This window comes from Apaloderma vittatum, unplaced genomic scaffold (assembly GCF_000703405.1).
Source record: "Apaloderma vittatum isolate BGI_N311 unplaced genomic scaffold, ASM70340v1 scaffold283, whole genome shotgun sequence".
NCBI classification, from domain to species: domain Eukaryota; kingdom Metazoa; phylum Chordata; class Aves; order Trogoniformes; family Trogonidae; genus Apaloderma; species Apaloderma vittatum.
In genome coordinates this window covers 49139-73163 of record NW_009709573.1, presented here as the reverse complement: position 1 = coordinate 73163, position 24025 = coordinate 49139, and positions in this window count along the sequence as shown.

The following is a 24025-nucleotide window of genomic DNA, read 5'->3' as shown; positions in this document are numbered from 1 at the left end:
TAGAAGTTGAGTTAGATAAATGCTGTATCCTTTCTTGAGGCGAGCTTCACAGTGATGAAAAGGAGAGATCCTTTACCTCGCAGTTGTGATTAGCCCCTTTTCTAAATGCTGGGACATCTGCAAGAAGAACTTACGGCTTTATTGTTGGACTTGACTTTACTCTGAAGTGTACAAATCGGGAGAGGTTCCATTAAACGTCAGCTGCACCCTGAAGCCCATCAGTACACGGTGAGTGTGGGGAAAATTTGCTGTTGCAGTTGCTGCATTGCCTTTCCCTTCTCTTCTCGTCGTTATCTGTCTCCAGCGTGGTAATTCTCTTCCAGGATGGCTTAGAGGTTCCTCTTGTTTAAACATACTTTTTATATCTCTGCTGCCTGCAGTCAGACTCTCTAAATATCCTGGGCAAGTATGCATGGCAAAGTAGTATCACAGGAGTCCTTTGAGGTAGGGTAGCAATTTTGTAATAAGGAAGAAATGGAGAAGTTAAATTACTTGTCAAGAGCTGCCCAGGAGGAGTATGTCAGACTGGAGTCCAAGCATGTGCCTTTTTTCAGTCTATAGCTGGTTTATCGTAGATTTGGAAACAGGAAATTTGGAAATGTCCAAAACCAGTTAAAAACCCCACAAAAGAAAAAAAAAACCCCTCACAAATGAAGAGGAGTAAAATCCAGTGCCAGTAAGGTTTCACAGTGTGTACCATCATTCCAAAATTTCCCTTCACCTCAGATGCTTGTTGCTACCTTTTCTGTCCCTTGGAGCTCTTTTCTCCACATCTGATTTCTCCATGGCAGTGCTATTTTTGTCAGCTCGTGGTGTTTTTCCTTTGAGTGAAGATGTCAAACATCTTCTGTGGCTACGTGTACTCTTGAAGTTTTGCATTTCTTGGTTCAGGTAGTATTGTCTATAGGAAATACTGTGTTTGCTAATGAAGCATATACCTGAAGGTAAGTTTGCATTGACACAGGACTATATTTAGGACTAGATTAGGGTTGTATTTATTCTTTAGAGTAAGTGTAATTTTCATGTCTGAGGCTTTCTCATCTCCTCTGACGTATGCAAATGATTGATTTCCAGAGACAAGATTTTGCGGTGGTTGAATCAGAAGTTTAATTGGCTAAGATAGTTCTTCCATTCCTGTCCAAATAGCCTGCCAGTTCCAATACCAGTTTGTCTGATGTGTAAACTGGCCAGCAGGGCTTCATAAAATTGTTCTGTTTAATCCCTCTGTCTTTTCTCAAGAAAAATTCTCATGACTACAGTAGGAATTTTGCCTGAGGCTTGTACCCGAGGTTTAACTGTGCTGTTTGACAATTAGTGCTTATAACACACTGAAAAGTTATCCAGTATGAATCCCTAGTGGATCTGATTCTGACCTTTCAGCAAATTGGGTGTGGACAAGAAGCAGAGTATTTCAAAAAGTGTCGTTATTAATATCAAGCAAGGGAAATAATTTGATGGAATTTTAAGAATGTCTCATTGGTTAGTTAAAAGGAGACGCTCCAAAGTAATATGGGAAATAATTTGATGGAATTTTAAGAATGTCCCATTGGTTAGTTAAAAGGAGAAGCTCCAAAGTAATAGTTAAAAGTAGTTCCCCATAATCAGCCTCAAAGACTGGCACAGGATTCCTGTGTTATGGTTAATGGAAAAAAAAAAGTATTTGGGTGGACAAATAGAGGTAGAGATTTTAATCTATGGATTTTTTCCATGTAACACATTTTTCCACTTCTGCACCATGCTTTTCAGCAGCGTCACTTATAAACCCCTCCCAAGGTTTAAATTTATAGGGAAAAAGTTAGTGGAAGTGCTTTGAGTTTAATCTGAAGTTCTCAGCAGATGCTAAGTAGCAGGTTACTGTAAAATGAAATTTCAGTACCCTGGTGTCCCTGAGGAGATAGATCTCCTTGCCTTCCCCCCTCACCGTGCCTTCCCCCCTCATACGTTTATTTAATGTTGAATTTTTAATGATTACGTTTTCTCTCCTATTTGGGCAATACAAAAGCCTCCTCAAACACATGGCTGAGATTTTCTCGTGCAAATGCGCTGTTCCTGGTAGTCGTACCCCCTCCACCTGGGCTGCCAACAGAAGATGTTGAAAGGAAAGAGGACACGTAGGTCACTGTGGCCACCCTGAGTCTCCCAGCCGGGGGCTGCCATGCCCTCCGGCAGTCTCCTTCTGCCTGAGGCAATAGCAGGGAGAGAGAGAAGCAGGGAGTCAAATGCACACACAGAATCACAGAATGGTCGGGGTTGGAAGGGATCTCGAAAGATTGTCTAATCCAACCCCCCTGCCAGAGCAGGATCACTCGGAGTAGGTCACACAGGAATGCATTCAGGTGGGTTTTGAATGTCTCCAGAGAAGGAGACTCCACACCCTCCCTGGGCAGCCTGTGCCAGGGCTCTGTCACCCTCACAGTGGAAAAGCTTTTTCTAATGTTTTTGTGGAACAACCTGTGCCCCAGCTTGCACCCGTTGCCCCTTGACTGCACATCACTGAGCAGAGCCTGGCTCCATCCTCCTGACACTCACCCTTTACGTATCCCTAAACATGAACGAGGTCACCCCTCAAAGCTTCTCCAAGCTGCAGAGCCCCAGCTCCTTCAGCCTTTCCTCCTCAGGGAGATGTTCCATCCCTCCATCATCCCTGTGGCTGCGCTGGACTCTTCCCAGCAGTTCCCTGTCCTTCCTTATGGTTGTCTTCCTCACCGTGTTTCCTCAGCTCGCCTGGATTCACGTGACAGCAGCGCTCTTTTGCTATGAGCTTAGGGAGCACACTCTGTAAAATACAAACCTCTTTGCCTTGTGAAGTATGTTTCTGTTGCTGCCTGACCTTTACTTTGCTGGGACTTTCCAGTTCTGCATCATTTCAAAGAACCGTTTGGTCTTACAGGTACCTGAAGAGCCTCCCTCAGATGGCGGCTGCCATCTCGCCTTCAGTGTTTTATCAGCATGTCTGGTGCTTTCCCTGAGATGGCTTTGGGTGTGGGTTTTCTTGTTGATTTTTTTTTTAGCAGAAGACTTGTGTTTATTTATTTTTTGTAATTGTGGAAACCATTTAATCAGAATATTTAATTATGTTTCTCTCCAGTTTCGGTCTGGAGCCAGTTTGGGTTTGTTTTAATCAGAACAAGGTTTTCTAAATGAAGTCCTTTTTCAGTGGCTTTAAATTTAATTAGAGATCAGAATCTTAACTTCTGTTTAGGGCAGGAATTTAGAAAAGTCTGTAAATCTGTCTTCAGCTTGCACTGGCTTCAGTGGCACCTTAGAGATGAGTATTTGCTTCAATGCCTTGCTAGCTTAGGCCTGAATATCCACACAGGGAATTTTTATGTGTTTTACCAGGCTGAAGAAGAAATTAAATTATATCTATTGATTTTATTACTGCCCTTAATAATGTTTGATTTGATTTTTAATGTCAATGAATATGTATTTTATTGGCATCGTCATTCCCAGGTGGATTGAGCTGGCAGCAGAGAGTGATTGCAAGTTATGTGGGGAACGTGTGGGCACCAGACTGGGTTTTGTATGATGCGATTTGCACAGAGGAAGAGAAGGACTGGAGCCAGATTCCCTGATACTGCCTAGAGCAAAAATCAGTCAGGTCTGTAGGTCTGTGTGTCTGCACAAAGCAGCAGCTGTCTCCAAAGGTGTTTAACTTGCTGCTTCTCTTTAGCCAGGAGAAAATCAACTAGTGTAGAAAACTCACCAAATAAGGCCTTTAAAAGGCAGTTTAAAGCCCAGATGTGGCAAAGGAGAAACGCTTCTGGAGAGGAGAAGACACCCTGAGTGCTGAGAAAATCCTTCGTGCTGCTGTGCGCTGGGCTGCAGGGCTAGAGGGCAGCGTTGCATAAGCAATGGGCTGGGAAAGCAGCCGGTCCCTGAGCATCTAGTCCCTCCGAGCTTAAATGTTCTACTTCTCAAGGGTATCAGTGCTTTCTCAGTTTTATGATCAAGGTTCAATTAAAAAAAAAAAGAGCTATTTCTACTTTGATTGCTATCTCAGCGGTGTTAACATTCATGTATCTACATTTCCCCCGTTTCTTTCGGGCTTGTCATAAATGCTGAAAGAGACAGTTGCTTTGGTCGCTTTTTTCCTTGTAAGAGCTAACATAGGTAAAAAAATTATAATTATAAGAGTTTAGGATTAGTTTCCTAATTTATTTTATTTATTACATGAATATTGTGTACAAGTAATTCGTTTTCCTGCTTCCCCAGTAGATGGCATTTGCAAAATATTTCTCTATTGGCCTCTGAAACAGAGAATAGTAAGGTATGAAATTTGTGGCAAATTATTTATTTCTTACTTATGGGTGTTGCTTTGTTGTCTCAGAAGGGTGTGCCTCTGCTGCATGTTGCTTCTCCTTGGCTATTTCTTATTTCACTAATGCACTGCTTGCTGTACATGCATTTTAAAAATGAGTATAGAATCACTTTTGTGCACAGTGCTCGCAAACAACCAAACTCTAGAACAATAACGACAATATATTTTTCATTTCAAATACTTTTACAACCCCATTTTCAATTATAAACAGTTATAATATGTAAAGATCTGAAATTCCTGCCCTTTCAGTGAAATTCTTGAGCTTTGTAAGGCTAGATAGAGGGATTTTTGTGGTGCAGAAGTTAGCATATCAGTCTTTTAAAACACGGCAACTGAGTTGGGGATTCTGGGTGAGACTTCTTTATCAGGCATTTTAAAACCAAAGAACATCTGCAAATTGGGAGCTCCTTCTGAACGTTTGACTGCAGTTGCTCTGGGTACTGCTGTTTTCAGCCTCCTGTGGAGATTTATTTTGGTTGTTGTTCATTTAACACATTTCATAGAAATAGGCAAAAGCATCAACAGAGCTGCCCTTAAACTTCTCTCGTCTCGGCTGGCTCTCAGGCACGCTCCCCGTGTCTGGGAAGGGCTGGGCTTCACATTCCAGCCCCGACCCTGACCGTGCACTTTGCGCTGAAAAGCCGTCGGCGTGCTCGCTGTGGAACTGGATGTGAGTGCTTGTTTATGCAGTTTATCTTGCTAGACAAGGCAAGTTTCACAGGAAAATCCCCAATGTCTTTTTTAGGGAAACTTTATGTACTCGTTGACTCGCATGAGTCGAAGCAAAGATACCAAAAGTAACATCGGTCACAAAGTTTCTTCCATATTGTCCCACATGCTGTACCTCTGACTTTTAAACTTTACTGATACCCTTCGAGATTTGAAGGCCAGGGTTATTTCTTTAAATTCCTCTGCTGCCAAATGGCCTGCAGGATTGCCCCCGTTTCTCTCAGAGCCTGCTGTTCAAGTAGCATTTCCTTCCTGCAGAGTCAAAGATGGTCCCTCGTCCTACCTGCTTGCTCTCCTCCCTCTGTGAACCTGCCTCTTACTCAGGAGTACAGAAAAGCAAAATCTGTCAGAGAAGAGCTGAGACACAAGATCCTCCCTGAATCTGAGCACTGGCAGTATTTAGGCATAGCAGACATTGAATGAATGTCGTTAGTTAGGCGTAGTAAATATTAATACTGATGCAAATTTCTTGCACTCAGATAAAAAAAAAACAGAAGTATTTGACCATTTTAAATTGTTACAAAACCAAGGCCAGCTTCTAAAGAAGTGCAAAGTAGCATTGTGCTGTTGAAACAATGGGACGAACTGGCTTACACCAGCCACAAACATGCTCCTACTGGCCTCTTGTGTTTTGCCAGTAACGCCTGCTAATAAAATCACAGCCTGTAATTTGAAAACTCTTTGTTTTTAAAAAAGCTAAATTAAGGAATTAAACTGTATTTAATGAAATGATGGCATGGATGGAAAGTCAGAAGAAGTTCAGTAAACGTTGAACCTTTGACAGTTTCTTTGCTTGAGCTACTAAGTCGAAAGACCTGCTTTTGGGTATGGTCTCCACTTCCCAATACACTGAGGGTGCTCTGCCTCAATCACCAGGGTCTAACTGCGAGAAGCTCCGTGTAGATAAACCCTTCCAACCAGAGAGAGCCACTCTTCACGCTTGGTGCCAGGCGTTGGTCTCTCGGGAAAGGCGTTCCTGGTGACTGAGCTAATGAAACCTTGCTCAACACTGGTAAGTAGGAGTTTAGCTCAAGCTTTCATTTGCCAGCCTTTTGCAGCCAGCCAACCAACCCCAGTGGAGTTAGTGTCTGCTGACCCCTGGTATGGCCAGGCTCAGCGAAGGGCGACTGTTTGGGCATGAGGTGCTGCGGTGCTGAGACACCCGACAGCCACCGGTGCCGCTCCTGGCACCTGCTGCAGCTCCTTCACCTGCTCCCTGCTCTGGCAGGGGCGTTGGGCTAGGTGATCTTTCGAGGTCCCTTCCAACCCCGACCATTCTGTGATTCTGCGTGATTCTACAGGCAACAGCGGGCTTTGCATCTCCTCCAGAGGGAGATGAAACAGGTTTTCGGTACCTTCCAGTTCCTTCCAGTTCTTGGGACTAAACCTTCTCAGAGAAGGCCACCCTGTCGCTGTCTATCATGTGGTTTCTTCCTTTTCTCCCCTGTACCTGCCATCAACCAGCTTAAGCTGGCGAGAGGGTTCTGGTGGGGGTACCATGTGGTACTAATCTCCAACGTGTTTCTGCAGGGGTGAGCAGCAGACTTGATTCTCCACAGGCTGGCAATCTGCTTCCTTTCACCAGGGCTACAATCAGTTCATTTTTTAACTCTATGCCTTTATTTGCAGCCTCGCAGTATGACATTTCTTTTGGTTGTTTGTCTAGTTTTTAGTTTCACAACTGAAGAACAAAAAACACTTTTAGACCTTCTTTTAAAAACCTTTTTTTTTATTATTTTTTTTTTTTTTTGCTTCGGGAAGCAAAAAGCAGCCAAAGACACACAGTACTGAATAAGTCCAATTATACTGCATTCTTGTGGTTGAGTAAGACACAAAGCAACTAAAACAAAGTAACATAAACAGGGAAAGCCAAATTAAATACTTACATTTGTATAGGGCAAGAGGATCCTGGGCTCAGGAATGTGACTCGAGCTTTATTTATTTTTTAAGTAGGCAGTGCATAAAATAGTTGGGGATCTTTGCAGTGCGGCTCTAAGGTAGTGGAATATTTTTTAGCTCCAGAGTCAGCTAATACACTATTGTAAGGGGACTAAGTGTTTGCTCAGCATGCAGGAGAGCTTTGACAAAACTAAAGAAAGGATCACTGAGTCAGTCATGGCTCTTCATAATGCAAAAGCAAATTATCAGATGGATACCTGACACCAAATGGGGAGAGAGAATTAGGGTGTCTAATTGACACACACAATCTGCTCAGCATTGGAAGTGTGAAGTTCTACTTGAAGCAAAAATGATTGCGGTATGTAAGGAATGCAGATGTTTATCTATATATCATTGCCACTGGGCCTTCTCACAGTCCTCCTAATAACTGTGCCGCAGAAAGAGCTTTTGGACTTTTCCAAAACAAATGTGACCTTCCCATCCCCGCTTCAGTGTGCTTTGTACAAAAGAATATACATGAAAAAGTAGCTGCGGCATAATAGGAATGTTAGGAAATGGCTGCGGCACATTATTGTAGAGCTGGAGATTGGGTTAGAAAGATTTTATTTATTATTTACTCTGTGCCATGAGTGACCTTCCTGCACTGCTTCTAAGGTCTGTCAGGGTTCTGTCAGGTGCCGGCAATTAGTCCCTGAAGCACCAACACACAAACTGGCTATTTCCTGCTCTTGTGTTGAATTGAAGAAGCTGCAATATATTAAATACTTTGCAAGTCACTTTTCCGTGCACAGAAATGCCAGCAGCCATCACAGGGATAGTTGGGAAATGAGGCAGATGTGGTACATATTCTCAAATGAAAGGGAAGGTGAAGCATGACACTCATTAAGCAGCGATTCAGTTAAGGACCAAGCAGCCGATCAGTATTTCCAAATTCTTCCACCTTTAGGACGAGTTGGTTTCAGCTCAGCCTGAAGGTTGATCTCTGCTCAGTGTTAATCTCAGTAACAAGAATCACCAGAAATTCCAAATCCAGGAAATCCACACCCATACTCTAGATTTACTCTCTTATATTTGTGCATAGAATTTGCCTTGAAGGCTGTCATAAAAGGATAGACCCGGCGTGCTTCTTTGGCTCCATGTAAACATTGGGGTGGTGTCTCTCATTATTTTATTTGCCAAACTGTCGCTCCAGATGTTGGAAAGAATATTTGTAAATATCTTTTATTTCTTTGAATCAGTCACTAAAGGAAGATGTCAGAGAGTGGAACTGTGTGGTTTCCTGTCCCGGGGTTTACGTCTTACGCCTTCTGGGGGAATAATCCCCCTAACTCTGGCACTTTGCCTGCTGCCAGTTATGAGCACAAGGGACACAATTCTCAAGGTAGGAGGCTCAAGTCTTTGTCAGCAATTAAAAAATGTTGTCATCCTGAATTGTTTCAGTCTGTATGTCTGTAAAAGGAATGTTTAACCACCTGTTTTCCTTCCCCATTTTTTTATTTCTTTGAATATCTGCTTTCTCCTGCTTTTCCCTCCCCAGCTGGCTGCAGCAAAGAAAATCTGTCAGTTTTCTTCTGGAGTTTTCCCCATTACTATTCAGTCACACAGTCTTCACATGAAGATTACCAACCCCGGCTTTTGCTTGTATAATTAATACTGGCTTTATGTTGTAATCCCACTAGAGTTTGCTGATCAGCATTGCTGTTATGATATGTAAACCAAAATATCAAGATGTTAAGAACAGCGGCCTAGCTTTAGCTATTCAAATGCATATTTAGTCCCTTGTAAGAGGCTGGATTTTTATATGGCAGTTTCTAGATGAACTGCTGGAGACTCAATGGTTCTGGAAATCAGGCCTCTTACTAGTGTGCTAACATACGGATATAGGCACTTTACTAGAGCTGAAAAATGAAAAAAGCTAATATTAGAGTTATTACTAGTTATTTCGCCCCCATGGGTCCCTTCCATGGGGTGCAGTCCTTCAGAAACGGACTGTTCCAGCGTGAGTCCCCCACAGGTCCACAGCTCCTGCCAGGAGCCTGCTCCAGCTTCCCGAGGGATCACAGTCTCCTTTGGGCTCATCCACCTGTTCTGGAGCACCTGCTCCCCCTCCTTCTTCACTGTCCTTAGTGTCTACGGAGCTGTTTCACATATTTTCACTCCTCTCTCTCAAATGCTGTTGCGCACCAGTTTTTTCCCCCTTTTTAAAATCTGCTATCACTGAGGCACTATCACCATCACTGATGGGTTCAGCTTTGGACCTGTCTTGAAGCCAGCGGGCACTGGCTTTATTTGACATAGGGGAAGCTTCTGGCATCTTCTCACAGAAGCCACCGCGTCTTTAAAGACATCTGCACCTTTTGACGCTGTAAGAAGAATGTTTTGCCTGGGCATCAGGTATGTCAGAGCTGTTCTGGGAATGCTAGGGAGAGCTAACTTCTGTCACCTTGTTCACGAGACATGCAGTTTGCCAAGCCACCACATGGTTCTCTATTTAGACTAGACAATGGGCTACCACAGAAGCTTCTGGGCCTGCTCTAAGTCTTTACAGGGTTGTCATCTTCTCTGTCTCTCTGAGGGCCAGCAGTTTCTCATCCAAGTAATCTTCACTGGTGGAGTAGGATAGTCAGTGGACAGTGAGCATCCTAAGAGTGTAAGACGTCCCATGGACCTTCACTCAGAAAGGAAGATGGTTTACTGGGCTGTATGTTGGGATACCTAAATTCCCAGCATAGCCACCCTCTTCTCTATCTGCAAATCCCATTAAAGATTTAAAATCTCATTCCTGAGCACAACTGACAAGATAAAGTGCACCGCACCAACATTTACCCTGCATAAGCAGCCCATGCAGTGAGGCAGGACATGCGCACTCCTCTGTGGATAGCAAGAACTGCCGAAAATTTATTCTCTCTGGAGTGCTCGGGCATATACTTATACATAGGGTGAACAAGCCCATGGACTTCAGACTTAATGAGCTTTCTGGGCTGAAGTAAGTAACCTCCTTTGTATCATGTTGTCAGGGAGCAGCTTGCAGGGTTTTGCTGCTGCAGCAGATGTGGAGTCCGGAGCGCCTGGCTTGTCACTGCTTCCTGTGCACTCAGCTGCTTCCCGACAAGGGAACCTCCACTTTCTACCCAATGGACCGCGGTAAAAATTAACAGAGTAAACCTGATATTCAGAATTTTCTCCTCTGCAGTATTTCTCGCAAATTGGGTACCTGAGTTCCTAATGGGCTGGGATATTCTATATATAATTGCCAGTTTTGGGGGGCTCACAGGATGTCCAGCATAATCGATGCCCAAGGGAAAGCCAAGAGAACAGCTGGAGCCTTGCTCAGAGTGGGAGAGCTCTGTTCTGTGAAAGGTAATGGAAAACTTTACTGTTCTGTTTTGGTGCTGAGAAACTTGATCTATGTGGTTATTTTTATTCTTTTCTGTTTACATTCCTAGTGCCCTTTTCTGATTTTTAGACATATATGTACTTTTTCCGTCTATCTCCTATGAGCTCCTGGATAGAATTCTGCTTCCCCCTGAAATCCCTTCCCCCTAAAACCACAGACAAATGCAGATTAAAGGTATGTGCTTTTGCAAGAGATCTGTATTCCCACTGTCACTCTCTAGATTAAGATTGCTGCAGTTTATGTATGTGCAGCTGCTTTCTAATTAAAGCCCACATCTGCCCTGGGTTTAACACCAGTCAACTGTAGTGAAGCTATTAACCCTTTCTGTTACTTCCACCCTTTGTCCTATGGGCACGTGAAAGGATAAGTGGATTAAGAAATGAAAAACCAAAAGCACAGTTCTCAGTCTTGCTGAGTTTATGCTCAGTACGACTGAAGAGGGAGGGACATGGAAACCAGGTCTCTTTTGTTCCTTCAGTAAGATTTTGGCTTTTCATTTAATTTAGGATGCATTCAAACCTGCTGCTCAAAAACTTCGACGTTATCATATCTGCTTCCAACCTATTTAGTTACTTAAAACGCCCGACAGGCCCCTTCTGGGAAGGACATGCATTTATTGTGTAAAGCGTGTTACCCTGTCATCCACCCACCCAAGGATCCCCTGCGTCAAAGGGAAGGAATCCTCAGTAATTTCTCACTTGCTTTGTGGTGCTTTAGCTTTACAAAAGAAGTAGGAGAGCCCTGCACTGGCTCTGGACACTCTGCTCTTTGCTCACGTAAGGCAGAGCCTCGTGTCCAGCTTGTGGAATTCAGGAGGCTGTGTCATCCAGAAGGGATTTTTATATGATTCTTCTAAATGACAGATGAGATAAATGAGCACAGATGAAAGTTTTGTCTCGTTTCCTTGGGACCAAGCAATAAAATAGGGAATTTATAATATGAATTAAAAAAACAAGACCAAAACCCAAAACTTAAGGAAAATCTGGCCTCTTTGACTCTTCGAGCCCTGTCAAAACTGAATCAGCCCAAGTTTGTGGCTTGTTACGCAGTCTGTTCTTGATAACTTCTGAAACTTCATCCAAATGAACTCTTCAGATCCTGGGTGGAGTAACACTAATGGTGATGTAACAGACCTGAGGTCAACGCGTCTCCTCCCAGTGTGTGGTCTGTGAATAATATGTGGGCCTACAGGTCCCAGAAGCAGTGATCTCTGTGTGAAAGAATCTGAAAAAAAAGGGTAGCTGTATCACAGTTAATACTCCCATTTCCTCAAAGAATCCATTCACTGCGAAGGATGATGGACCGTGCCTTTTCAACGTTTGTCTTTTAAAAAGCACTCAAACGTGAAGGCACTCTGGCTGACCAAAGTTGGGTACACCTGAAGAAAGTGTCTATTTCATATGAGTGTCTGCAAAATAAGCTGAAGTCAGTGTATGATGCCGTGGCTGACAGTTTCCAAAGTCAGAATGGTTTTGTTTTGATGCCTACAGATGGATGTAATTGCAACGTGTGAGCTGTGATAATCACAGACTATGAGAAAGGCTGTTGAACAATCTCTTCTCTCTAAGCATTACTTTAAGAGCGGTGCTTTAGATGTTGCAAATTTTAGAACACGTGGATTCTTCCCTCACATGACTAATGGGCTGCAAAGAAATACACGACTGTTAGTAGTTCTAAGGGGAAACTAGTGAAACCAAATGAAAGTTTAACCTTCCCGTGTATGTCCTCTTCCCCAAAACGCTGTTCAGATTTGAAATGTTAACTACCAAAGTTGAATGGAGGTGTATCTAAATCTCTCTCTGTAGCACTGTATCTTCCTCTGCATAGCAGAATGATTAATATAAGTTGAGAGGTGGTGTCCCTGCCCATGACAGGGAGGTTGAACTAGATGATCTCTAAGGTCTCTTCCAGCCTATGCCATTCTATGATTCTATGATTCTATTTTATTCTGTGCTTTTATTTATATCCTGTAGTTCCAGGCTGTGAATGTAACTTTCCTTGACTCATATGGTTGAGGTAAACCTTGTGGATTGACTCAAACTAAGAGTGGGCCAGATGGATGGACAGATGGATGGATGGATGGATGTCTCTGTGGATTTTCAGATGGACATTTTTCACGTCTCAAACAGAGAATTTTTTTATTTGTGTTCACATGATCCATCCCCCTTGCTTATGCTGTGGCCCATGGAGAAGTTCAGAGAGGAACCAGGGCACCACCCTGACAAGACTTAAGGAAAGAACGAAGCAATGAAAGTGAAGAAGCTAGTCCGTGGCATGCTTCAAAGCTTCAGAGTAGCTGCTTCCCAGATACTCCTGGATGGCAGATGTATGTTACATGCAACATTTCAGATAAATGCCATCACATAAATTCTTATTTGTCAGTAGGTCCCCTGCAAGCCATCGGCCAAGTTTTGCAACCACGCATCATTGTACGGAGGTGTAGGTAGCCCCTAAGGAGCACAGCCACTGGCACACAGATCAGTTGTTTTGGACTGGTATTGTGTTCCTGTTTTGTTAACAGAAAGGATATTTCTATATATATTATTTCTATTCTATTTGCATTTACCTCAAGTATATCCCTCGTATGTGCCTTTGTGTGCATCTGTATATATGTTTGCTTGTGCCTGGAATCCACTGTATTTATTCAATGACGGCATCCAGTTCTTCAAACGTGTATAGGAATTTACTACTTGCTGTTTAGAAGATTAGACATGTCTGTTTTCTGGGTTAGCGTTTGTAAAAGAGGGATTAGCTCACTGAAAGTGTCTTTCGTGACGGTGTTTCTAGGCTATTCTCTCTAAGACAAGACTGATAGAAGTGATACACTTGAGAAAGTAGGCTCTTCTGGAGAATGATGATCCCGTGCTTTTTTAATTGTCATTTGTAGGTTCAGTCCTGAAAATTCCTGTTTCTTCACCAGTTGTTATTGGAATATTAAATAGGGATGGATTTAAAAATAAAATCCAGAGACAGAGAGAAAATCAATAACCTTTCACCTACGCACTGAGGCTTGGGCAAGAAAACTCATGGGTTTGAAGGCAAAAAAGAGGCCCTGAGAAATTCTTGCTGTGGATGAAAGCTGGCAATCTTGTGGCTGATAGTTCTCGTGAGCAGTCTGTTTTCCTCGTATTAGCTAATCATTTTTTGATTTATTCAACTGACATTATCTGTTTTGATTTGGAACTGAATTGGATAAGCATGTTTGCAGAGATGAAGAGCATAAATTTTCATATATTCTCCCTGGTCTTCTGATAAATATGATGCATGTTAGAGTATAATAATGAAAAACTAATAATCAAATACAGCTTTTTCTCTTAGTTTTAATAATTCGTAATGTGGCCTCTGACTCAGGAATTTATACACGTAAGACGACCTTGGCAAGCTGGGTCTCTGAGGAGATATGTCTGAATAAGTGTGGTTTATATACCATAAAAATTTAAGTGGCTGTTCTATATATTGATATTTGACAGGGGACGAACTGAAAGCAAGAGTGCACATAATTTTTAGGAGCTATGGATGGATTAGTCTGACTCACTATTTTTTATTAAAATTATGTAGTACAGCTTAGTCATGCCTTAGATGCAGTTACTGGAATAAAGGTAGATTATGCCCTAGAGGTAAGAATCACCTTTATTCTGTTGGTGCCTGTGCAATTATAACCACATTGGAGGGATCATATTGCTTTAATTCATTCTCATAATCTTCGGGCAATGCCTTTCTCTAATTTAATGAACAAGCAGGCCTTACCTCTAATGGCCAAGGCTGTGTGCGCCGTTTTACTGTGGTAGCTAAAATGCCTCTCTTTCATTTGGGTTTATTTTTTGTGCCCTCACAAAAGCAAGGATCCTCAGCGAAGGATCCCAAGCTGGAAAGGACTTCCTTGTGGATATATCCACAGGTCCTAAGAGAACAGTCGCTTCTGTCCCATGCACAGAGAATCCAGCATGCGCAGGTTTCGTGGAATTTGGATTGTACGGCAACCTTTTGAGAGTGTGCTGGTACCAAACTGAAAACATGGAGCTGCCTCTCCTCTCAGTCCAAACATTTAGAGGAATGTGAGTCAACAATGAACAAGGAGATAAATAAAAAGTGTAGCAACAAGCAGTTTCCTTTTTGTATTTTTGATAACAACCAGGTCAGCACCTAAACCATACAGTCACTCTGTATTTGCACAAAGGTCTTTTTCATATTGCAGTAATTAAAACTGACCATAAAGAAGGAATGAGTATAACTGGCAGTTGGGAAGATCTCTGACCTGCTACAGTGATAATGAAAGTCTGCGTGAAAGTACAAATCTGTCCTTTGCCTCTTCCCTGTATATTTTTTAATACCAAATACGTAGTTGCTTTTGAGACTGCCTATCTTTTTGGGTTGGTATTTGTTTTGGGGGAAGAAAAGTTCCTAGAAATTTCTGGTGTTTAGCTAACTAAATTCAGTGCAAGTGTTGCTAGTATTGATTTTTTTTTTTGACTACTTTAAGTAATTTCCAAGTCATGTCTTCAACTTTCAAAAGCTTATCGTTTCTCTTGCTTTAAGTTTTGCCTCTCTATTGCAGATTATCAAATTGTATATGAATTCTCCTGTCCAGCATTTATTTACAGACTGACTTTGGACCAAAAATGACCCCTTTATTTGCTCATGACACACCTTACTTATGCAAGAATAGCATATTATTTTCTAATGAACAGCTGCATTTTAATTGCACGTTCTGGGAATAACCGTCAACTGATGAAATACAGTGTGCTCAGCCGTCAGTTAACGAATGTGATCTCCACTCTTTTGTCACAGAAGAACAGATTTTCTCATGTCTTTTCTTGTCTGGAATGGTCAAAGCAGCATTTCTCAAAAGAACATTTCTGGAGAGAGCTAGCTCTCTAACCCAGGAAACCCCAAGGCCATCACCTTCCTGTTCTTATCTGTTATGAAAATACCCTGGGCAAAGCTGCATTAACATGGTCCTGTAGTTGGGGCATTTGTAATTATAAAATTCTAAATCTGTAGGAGATAAAAAAATAGCAATAGTTTTTTTTCCTAAAGCCTCAGCTGCTAGAATAATTTGATTCTGCAAGCATCTTAGTTTCAGAATAAGTTCTTGAGCCCTGTATTGTGAGAAGAGCTCAGAAACGCAAACCTCAGAGACTTAAAATCTGTTTAAAAAAAGCCCAAGGTCATCTAAAAAGGATATTTTGATTCGGCTCATTCTTTATCCCTAAAGTTGATTCATTTTTTAAATGCTTGAGACGGACAGGCCTTAGTATCTCTCACACTTTATTACCGCTTAATTATGTCCCTTCTGAAACGGTAAGAGACACTCAAACTGTAGCAGAACATTACTAGTTCCTACTAAAACAAAAAAATCTCTTCATATATTGCCACCAGTCGTTGCTTTGCCGAAACAGGACTGACTCACAGGGCTGAGACACCTTCTTGCAGCTGCTGAATGCGAAGGCATATATCCCCCTGACACTGCGGCTTCTTACGGGATTCTTCCAGCACACTTAGTGCCAAGAGCAAAATAAGAGCTCTTTCCTTGTAGCTTTTAATTGAGCCAAGCTCGCTTTGATTCTGGAGTTTGTTTTGCCTCAGCAATGAGCGCGGAACTAGGCCGTACAAATAGTTTCAGTGTAGATCAAAAGATTATTGTATGTAGGTATTAACAACTGACATTACTGATATTAATGGAGAGACATACCGTGCTCGCCATCTGCAGATGTTGGAGTGGGTGGATGAGATTTGGGTTTTAGGGAATTGGAAACAACTGGATTTTTTTTTTTCTTTCCATTTGGTTAATTATGAAATGATTCTTAAAACAGATAACAGTGACTAATTTGGCCAATGAAATTAGCGGGGTGAAAGGCGAGTACAGAAATAAAGCAAACAAAGCAAGGAGAACAGAATAAACAACATGGGAGCTTTAGCTCTTATTTAATGGTATGTAATTGCTATTGGTAGCAGAAGGAAACTATTCCATAACTGGTAACGTCATTTTTCAGTTTTAGGTGTTTAAATTTTGATCAACATTTGAACACATGATAAATATCACTGGCAGAGATGGTTGTTTCTGACTTGTACAATGTTTAAAATACTTGTATATCCCGCATCAGCCGATAAAAACTATGGTTCAGAGGAGGAAATGTATGTATGGGTGATATTACCTATCTTATTATATAACTAATTATTTAATATTTTCTGTTCATAGGCTGCTACATTTTAAGTCTTGAATACAGAAAACAAATCCTCATGTTGTGTTTTGTTTGGGGAGTTGCATAGTTTGTGCTAGTGTTTCTTTCTGCCTACCACTGTGAGAAAAATCTTCAATGTATTTTTTACGTACTAACTGCAGCACTGTTGCTTTCTTGCAATTTTGCTTGCTGTAAAGAACAAAACAGACGCCAGCCCAAGGAGCAGACTTGTCGGCCTTTGCTGCTAGAGCAAGAGTTTGCTTCTAAAGGGAAAGCTGACTGAATTTTCTTGGTGTTACAGGTCATGCACCATCCAACTTAGATGATAGCAGGTTTGTTTAAACACAGACTAAAGGAGAACCGTAGCTGATTTGTGGCATTTTCTGGCACGCAGGGACAAGTTTTCATTGTGGTCCTTTAAGAGATCTTTCTGTGAACAGAGTCCACTTGTCTTCTTTCTCTATGATTACTCCTCCACCATCAATCTCTCATCTTTTCTGGACACCTTCTTTTCAGCTTCTTTGTCTTTTCTTTAGGTTAGTTATCCGTTGTTTTCTTTTTCCTCCTTCCTAGATCCATTGTGACCGTGCATGCTTGGGTAGGAAGGACAAAACCTGGTTGAATCCAAGCATTGCCTTGCTGTGTTCTGCAGGAAAACTCCAAGCTGTAGGATTAGTGGTAACTGGGTGGCATGTCATGTCATAGTTCTGCAAGGAACGCTTTATCTTCCAGTAATGCCAGTACGATGTAGTTCCACTCAAGTCCAGCTAGGTTTTTCATGTTCATGGTTCATGCTTCGCCTTGTACCCAGGGTTTTTCACTCCTCACAGAAAGGAGAATTACCACAGTAATTGCTGTTGTCCAAGTATACAGCTTGGTTTATTCAGAAGTGGGCACTAATAAACCTGCGGGGCAACAGGCCTAGACAGAAAAGCAAATCTTAACTGCTGGTAGCAGAGTGTCTCCAAGGAAAAAGCTGCTTTCTTCATGTTCTGAGACGGCTGAGAGACGGAGGCTGAGAGCAAGGGCCAAACCAGCCCCACGCCAGCGGGAAGACGCAAAAGCTCTTTCCTTCCCATTCTGCGCAGCACAAAGGAGATGTCACGAAGATGAAGTGACTTGCTTAAGGCTCCACAGAAAACCAGTGGCAGCATCGAGCGCTGAATCTCCTGAGGCACACGAGCGCTCGCGCTTCAAACCGCGGCGCTGCTCTGTAGCCCTTCTGTCGGCTCCTTACATAACGTTAGTCTTCTTAACGATCATCGTTTTTATCCAACCGGAGCCAATGAGTCTTAGATTGCTTCGGGGAGGAGGGGCGCGTTACATGATAATCACAGGATGCTAGAGCTGTCCAAGAACATTGTAAGTTGAATGTATTTGGTATGATGCAGATATAAAAAGACTGCAGGTGGCTGCTCTCTCAGCTTCACCTCTTGACTTTTGGACTGTGCCTCTACAGAGGATTTTCAAACACTTCAATGCTGGGACAACAGACAATGGAAGGCTGCCCAGATACAACTTGTGTCCTACTGGGAGGAGAAGAAACGATCATCTTCATGTTCAGCTTCTCCGTGCAGGAGTATTTCATTTTGGCCAACAGACATAGAAAAGAAATAAACAAAAGAACTGCACTTTCAGTAAAAGCTCCTACTTAAATAGCTTGCAAGAACAAAGGACTTCAAGTGATTTCAATAATAAGCAGTAAGCTACTGATTGACTGTAGAAAAAAAAACAACTTGAATTGTGGAAATCTCTTACTACATATACAAGGATTTTTACCTACAAGAACACATATTATCCATCAGGTTTTGTTTGATTTTAGCTGCTAGAGGGGTAGGACTGAGCAAAACTGTTTTTCATTGCTTTTTATTAAGTGATGAATCTCCTCAGTTGTGTGTGCTTTTATCATACTTTATTGTGAGGAAAATTTTAAGTTTTATATGCAAACTTCTTGTATTAGACTAATCCAGTTTAGACATTGATTTCAGTGGGCATTGGGACTTTCTTAAATATTTTCCAGACAGGTTTCTTTCATCGCTAGTAGACTTGGACGGCAGACAAATGAAATGGATGAAAAATATGTATTTGTATCATGGCATGTGAGAAAGGGATCTCAGTGCAATAGCCTGTCACCAGATACTTGCTTTTGATGCAGTTGTGGTTTTTTTTAGAAAATCCTTAACTTGCTTTAAAATATATTATTAGTGAGAAGCTTCAAAGCAAAACATTCTTCCCTCCCACTTTTGATTACTTGATAAAGAAAGGATTCTTAACATAATCATATGGTTAAACTGATTATGTAAAATAGCTTTTTAGTAATTAATATTTGAATGAAAGCCTGCTCTAGAGTGAAACCGTAATGGATCTTTGTTAAATTATCAAATTTCATGAAGACACTATTTAGCTAAGCTATTTCTGTACAAACAAAGGAATAAAAAACAAGTGTGAAAACCTCATAATTTTAGGATTTTTCTGCTGTGGAATATCAGTCTCTGCTGATACTGGGGCAGATTTCTCTATAATTCCAAATATTGTATCTTGGAATATTTTAACATAATTAGTGCTTTTTCACTGTGATCATAAGGTTTCATTAATTTTTTTTAAAGCTGTTGAAAGAGAGAGTTGTGCTTCGGCATGGGTTCGCAACAAGCTTTGATGAGTTCCAGAAAAGTGACTGTTATACAAATACAAGGAATGAAAAGAACTTGTTATCTTTTAACAAGAGCTTGATTGGATGTAATAAAAGTTCCTTGTTAATTTACTGAAGTTAGCAGCTATGCTGGTAATGAATTTATAATCAACAACATTTGATCTTCTGCGGAAGCTTTTGCCCCTTTCTGCCCCCCCGAAATGTTTCTGGAGAGAGTCCAGATAATTTCCTTTAATAGGGATTAAAACTTTAAAGGAGTGTTGTTTTATAGTGACCCTTTTTGGCAGTTTATCAGAACACTTAATGCAGCCGGTAAATGTGACTGCAAAATTCTGAGGAGGGATGACTATTTTTCCTTAAACAGTCTCTCCTCTCCCCTCCCTGCCATGGGCAGCACATTGTTTACAGCAACACTGACAAAATAAAGAATCACAAAAATGAGTTACGTGAACAGGAAAGCTTTGATTCTGTGGGAATAGCTCCAAAAATGTCTTTTGTGTAATGCATGTTAAATGAAGTCATTATCCTAGAACTCTGAAAGAATTCTAGCCAAATAGACATAACTTGGTTTTTTAAGTAATTATGTTACATTTAGATTTCTGAGAAATTGTCGGTGTTTTTAACGTGAATCAGGACTGACATTCTCATGCGTACTCACACAAAGGCGGTTCGAGCGTTGGGCTGCCTTCGTAGAGAACTTTTCCTGTTGACTCACTTTGTTTTTACAGTCCTGTTTTACAAATTGGTATTGTTGGAATTCAGCTTTTTAGTGGGGAAGACGTTGTATGTCTGCTGTTGTTTCGTTGATTTTTTAAAATTCTCTCAATCACCTCTGTATTCTTTTAAGTTCCAGCCCCTGCCAAGTACTGTCCTGGTCTGTGGGGGTGAAGGCCAATAGCACAGCGACAGATGGACGGGGTAGACAGACGGCTCATATAATCCATCCTACGCTGGGTTTATAAGTCCATAAAAATGCAATAAAGAAAAGGGTCTCATTAGGTAGAGGCAGGGGGCTGATTGATTTGCAGGCCACACTCAGTTTATAGCTGCCTTCTGTGTGAAAGTCCACTGTACAGTGTGAGTTTACCCTGTTTGCCACAGCTTGTTTAGTTAGACTTAATTTACTTCAGGTAGTGCTGACCATTATTCATGTTTTTGTGGCGACTTTTAGCCCAATTTGGCACCTAAGTATGGACTCACTCTCCTTTTACTCTGTAGAAATCAAAGCCTTAAGCCAGAGGTCAGGAGAAAAGCTGAGGGAAATGGGTTGTTGGAGAAGACAGGAGCTGTTTAATTGAAAGGGGAAAGTAACACTGTCAAAGCTCTCTCTTCAACTCACGTGTATTTGTCTGCTTTGCAACAAACACCACCTCCAAATATTGAAAGAGGCTAGAGGAAGAGTATTTTGGACATAATCGATTGCACTGATTCTCAGAACAATCCATTTTATCTTTCGTTTGGGGAGTCTTTCTAGGGAAGAGGGTTTTTTCCTATAGAAGAAATAAGAGCATGTAATTTTAAAACTATAAACCAAAGGTGTGGGACTGAGAGAGATGGCTCCATCAGTGATGTGGCTTTCCTCAGAAAAAGACCCATCCTTCTCAGGGTTGCCAGGCAGTGCTGCAGGTGGATTTGGGGAGAGGCCCCCGTGCCGCAGAGCACAGGGGAGCACAAGGGATCACCCGAGCGATGGGTGAGCTGGGTCAGTACTCAGGCGTGGCCGTGGAACAGGTAGATCCTGCCACGTGGGTTTCAGTTTCCTGAGCTGCAAAATGGGACCAAAGACCATTGTCATCATGAGGTTAGAAGTGTCTCTGTTTCAGATGAGCAGGAAAGCAGTTTTTATCTTGGAGACCGAGAAAACAGAATGCGTTGCCCATACGCAATGTATTTTTTGGGAATGCTGCCTAAATAAATTATGACAAATCCCTGAAGAGGAGCTGTCGATCCAGTCTTATGGAACTGTGGATAACTTAATTCATGTATTCATTTAATCTGTCAGTGAATCCAATTAATCAACTATTTCCTGTGTCTATGGGTTCTAGCAATTCTTGTTCTGTATTATTTTTCTTTTATTAATTGTTAAGTTGTTGCCTCTGAGTTTTACTTTATATTGCCAATTCTTAATAAGAGCAGCAGTTCAGAAACACTTGCAATAATTTAAGGAAAGGCCCAGTCTTAAATTAAAAACACTTTTTAAAAAGTCCAGTGTGTGGAAATTGTTACAAAACGTTCAGAATTATTATGTTCCAAAAAAAAGTCAACCTGAAGAGGACTATAATTTGGACAGTTGAAAGTTCTTGCCATTTACATTTATGATACTTAAATTCTTTTTTTCCTCCTTTCTTGCTGGATACCTAAAAGCTTCTCTTTAACCTTAAGAGAATAAAATGAGAAAATTGGCAAACTTAAAAACAAATAGCTGTGTCCCAGCCAATAACGGTTTGTTAAATTGTGTCATCGTGCCAGAAAAGATCTGAGTCTTGAGTTCAGTCAGAGAATTCCAGTTACCATTATAAAACCTTCTGCAGTGTTTAAAGTGTTTAAAACCCATTGGGGAAAATCTGTCTGGGTATTTAGCTCAATCTCTAGTATTATTACTATTATTATCAATCTTTATTATTGTCGTTGTTGTTATCTTCCTCTCCCCCACTTCCTTTTTATTCAAAGAAGGAAACTCCCACGTGATGCAGTTAACCGTACAACTCATCCCTTCCCTTTGATACTACACATTGCCCCCATGGAGTTGATTCTTCAAAGCCATTGACTGGGTTTGAGGAGCCAGTTTCTGTTAATTTTAATGGGGATTAGACATCCATCCCCCAAGGCAGCTTTGAAAAATCTCTCCCAGATTCTTTATGGCTCTTCTCAGAGGCAACAAAATGTTTACCCAGTTATGGAGCTGCGTTTCCCAAAACACTGCTAACATAAAGGTAGAATTCAACTTATTGCCTCAAGTTTAAAGAGTTTAAAGAGCCCCATTTTTCTGTTCAGCCAAATTTTCTATTTGGTTTCTGTCGAGTCCTCTACATGACACAGTTTCGAAGTGCAATGACAGTTTTGGAAAGGACAGAAGGAAAATTATACCTTATTTTTTACCACATGCACTGTAACGGTCCGTTTGTATCCCGTTCTCCTTTGCTGGATGTTACATTGACAGCCTCCTTCAAAAAGCTGATTTCTTTCCGTCCCACTCTGAATGATGCATTTAAAACGTGCTTCAACCTTAAATATGCAGGCTTTCCAAACAAAATTACTGAACCAGACAAGGGGGAGGGAAGAAGAGAATCACCTATTCCAACAGAACTGAAAAGCAGCAAACCCAAGTACATTTTCCATCCGTTGACACACATACCCCAGCAATTGTCTGGATTCCCTTTCTCCTGCTTTGCCACCCTTCCATCTGAATAGACTCTGGGAAATAAGAAGAGCAAACCTCAACTCTTACATTAGGCCAGCTTCCTTAGAGGTATCTGCTCTGGAAACATTTCCTCTGAAAAAAGTAAGAAGTTTGCCATGTATATAAACAGAAGTATCCTTAGGTAGAGCAGCATGGACCGCTGCTAAATTGCATTTAAATTGTCCTTGTTTAATTTATGTGCTGTTCTGTCTTTCTTGTATATATCCCTTAGTTAAGTTTTTGTCAGTTGTGTTTCTTTAAATGTATTATAAATCTGTATTTCCCTCATAAACCGGTCTGGAAAAGGGCATCTGTACTGGAAACTGGTTTTAGTGACTTGACACTTTGGCTCTTTTATGTTGTGAAACGAGTTTTAATTTTCTTAACATAGGCCAGGCATGGTACATAAACCTCTTCCCCCCCAGGGAGGCTTTTATGTTTGATTCCTTTAGTGGCAAAGCTTTTGAATTTCTCCCCTTGATTGACTTGATTATGATGTTCCCAGTATATATCCTTCATGTTGATGAATTCCTGGTAGGGATCCTCAAAGGAGTTTACAAGCCTCAATACTAGATGAAACAGAAGAATTAAATTATCCCTGCAAAAGCTGCTACTAGCAAAAATAGGAAGCTGAATATTAGTGCTGCCGATTTATTTATTCTTTGGGTGTCTCATTTGAGATACTGAGGAAAGATTAATTTTTAGAGAATAGATGCTCTGAGGTTTCTGCCAGGCGACTGAATCTGCATAAACTCAGAACCCCCTTTGGAAATGCAGGTCAGAACCCCTGTAAATGTTACTCTGCTCTTGGGTTTTGTTAATGCTGGGATGGAGTGGATCCAACCATCCTTGATGAAGGTCTTCTCCTTGCTTAGGAGAAAGTTATTCTCCAGATTTCACTGCAGGGAGCAACGAGTCCAAGAGTCCATAAGAGAACTGAGCAGCCTGTAGCCGCCATGGGAAGATCACACAGCCCTGAATACCCATTTTGCTAGAAAGGACACTGCTTGGAGTATAAACATGGCAGGCAACGCTTCTGTCTTCTATTACTCAACACGTTGCATCAGAAAAGGCTGGACTTTACATTAGGAAATGTGGCCAAATCTTCAGAATGTGGTTGGCTTCCTTAATAATTGGCTTTTGCGGATCGCTGCTGCCCTGCTGCCCAACTTCCCTCCGGCTGTGAGCGCTGCGCACGAGAAGGAAGCTCAAGTCAGCATGAACCACAAAGATGATCCAGGGGCAGGAGCGCCTCTGCTGTGAGGACAGGCTGAGGGAGCTGGGATTGTTCAGCCTGGAGAAGAGAAGACTCCGGGGGGACCTTATCACTGCCTGCCAATACCTGAAATGAACCTGCAGGAGGCTGGAGAGGGACTTTTTACAAGAGTGTCCAGTGACAGGACAAGGGGAAATGGGTTTAAGCTGGAGGAGAATAGGTTTAGACTGG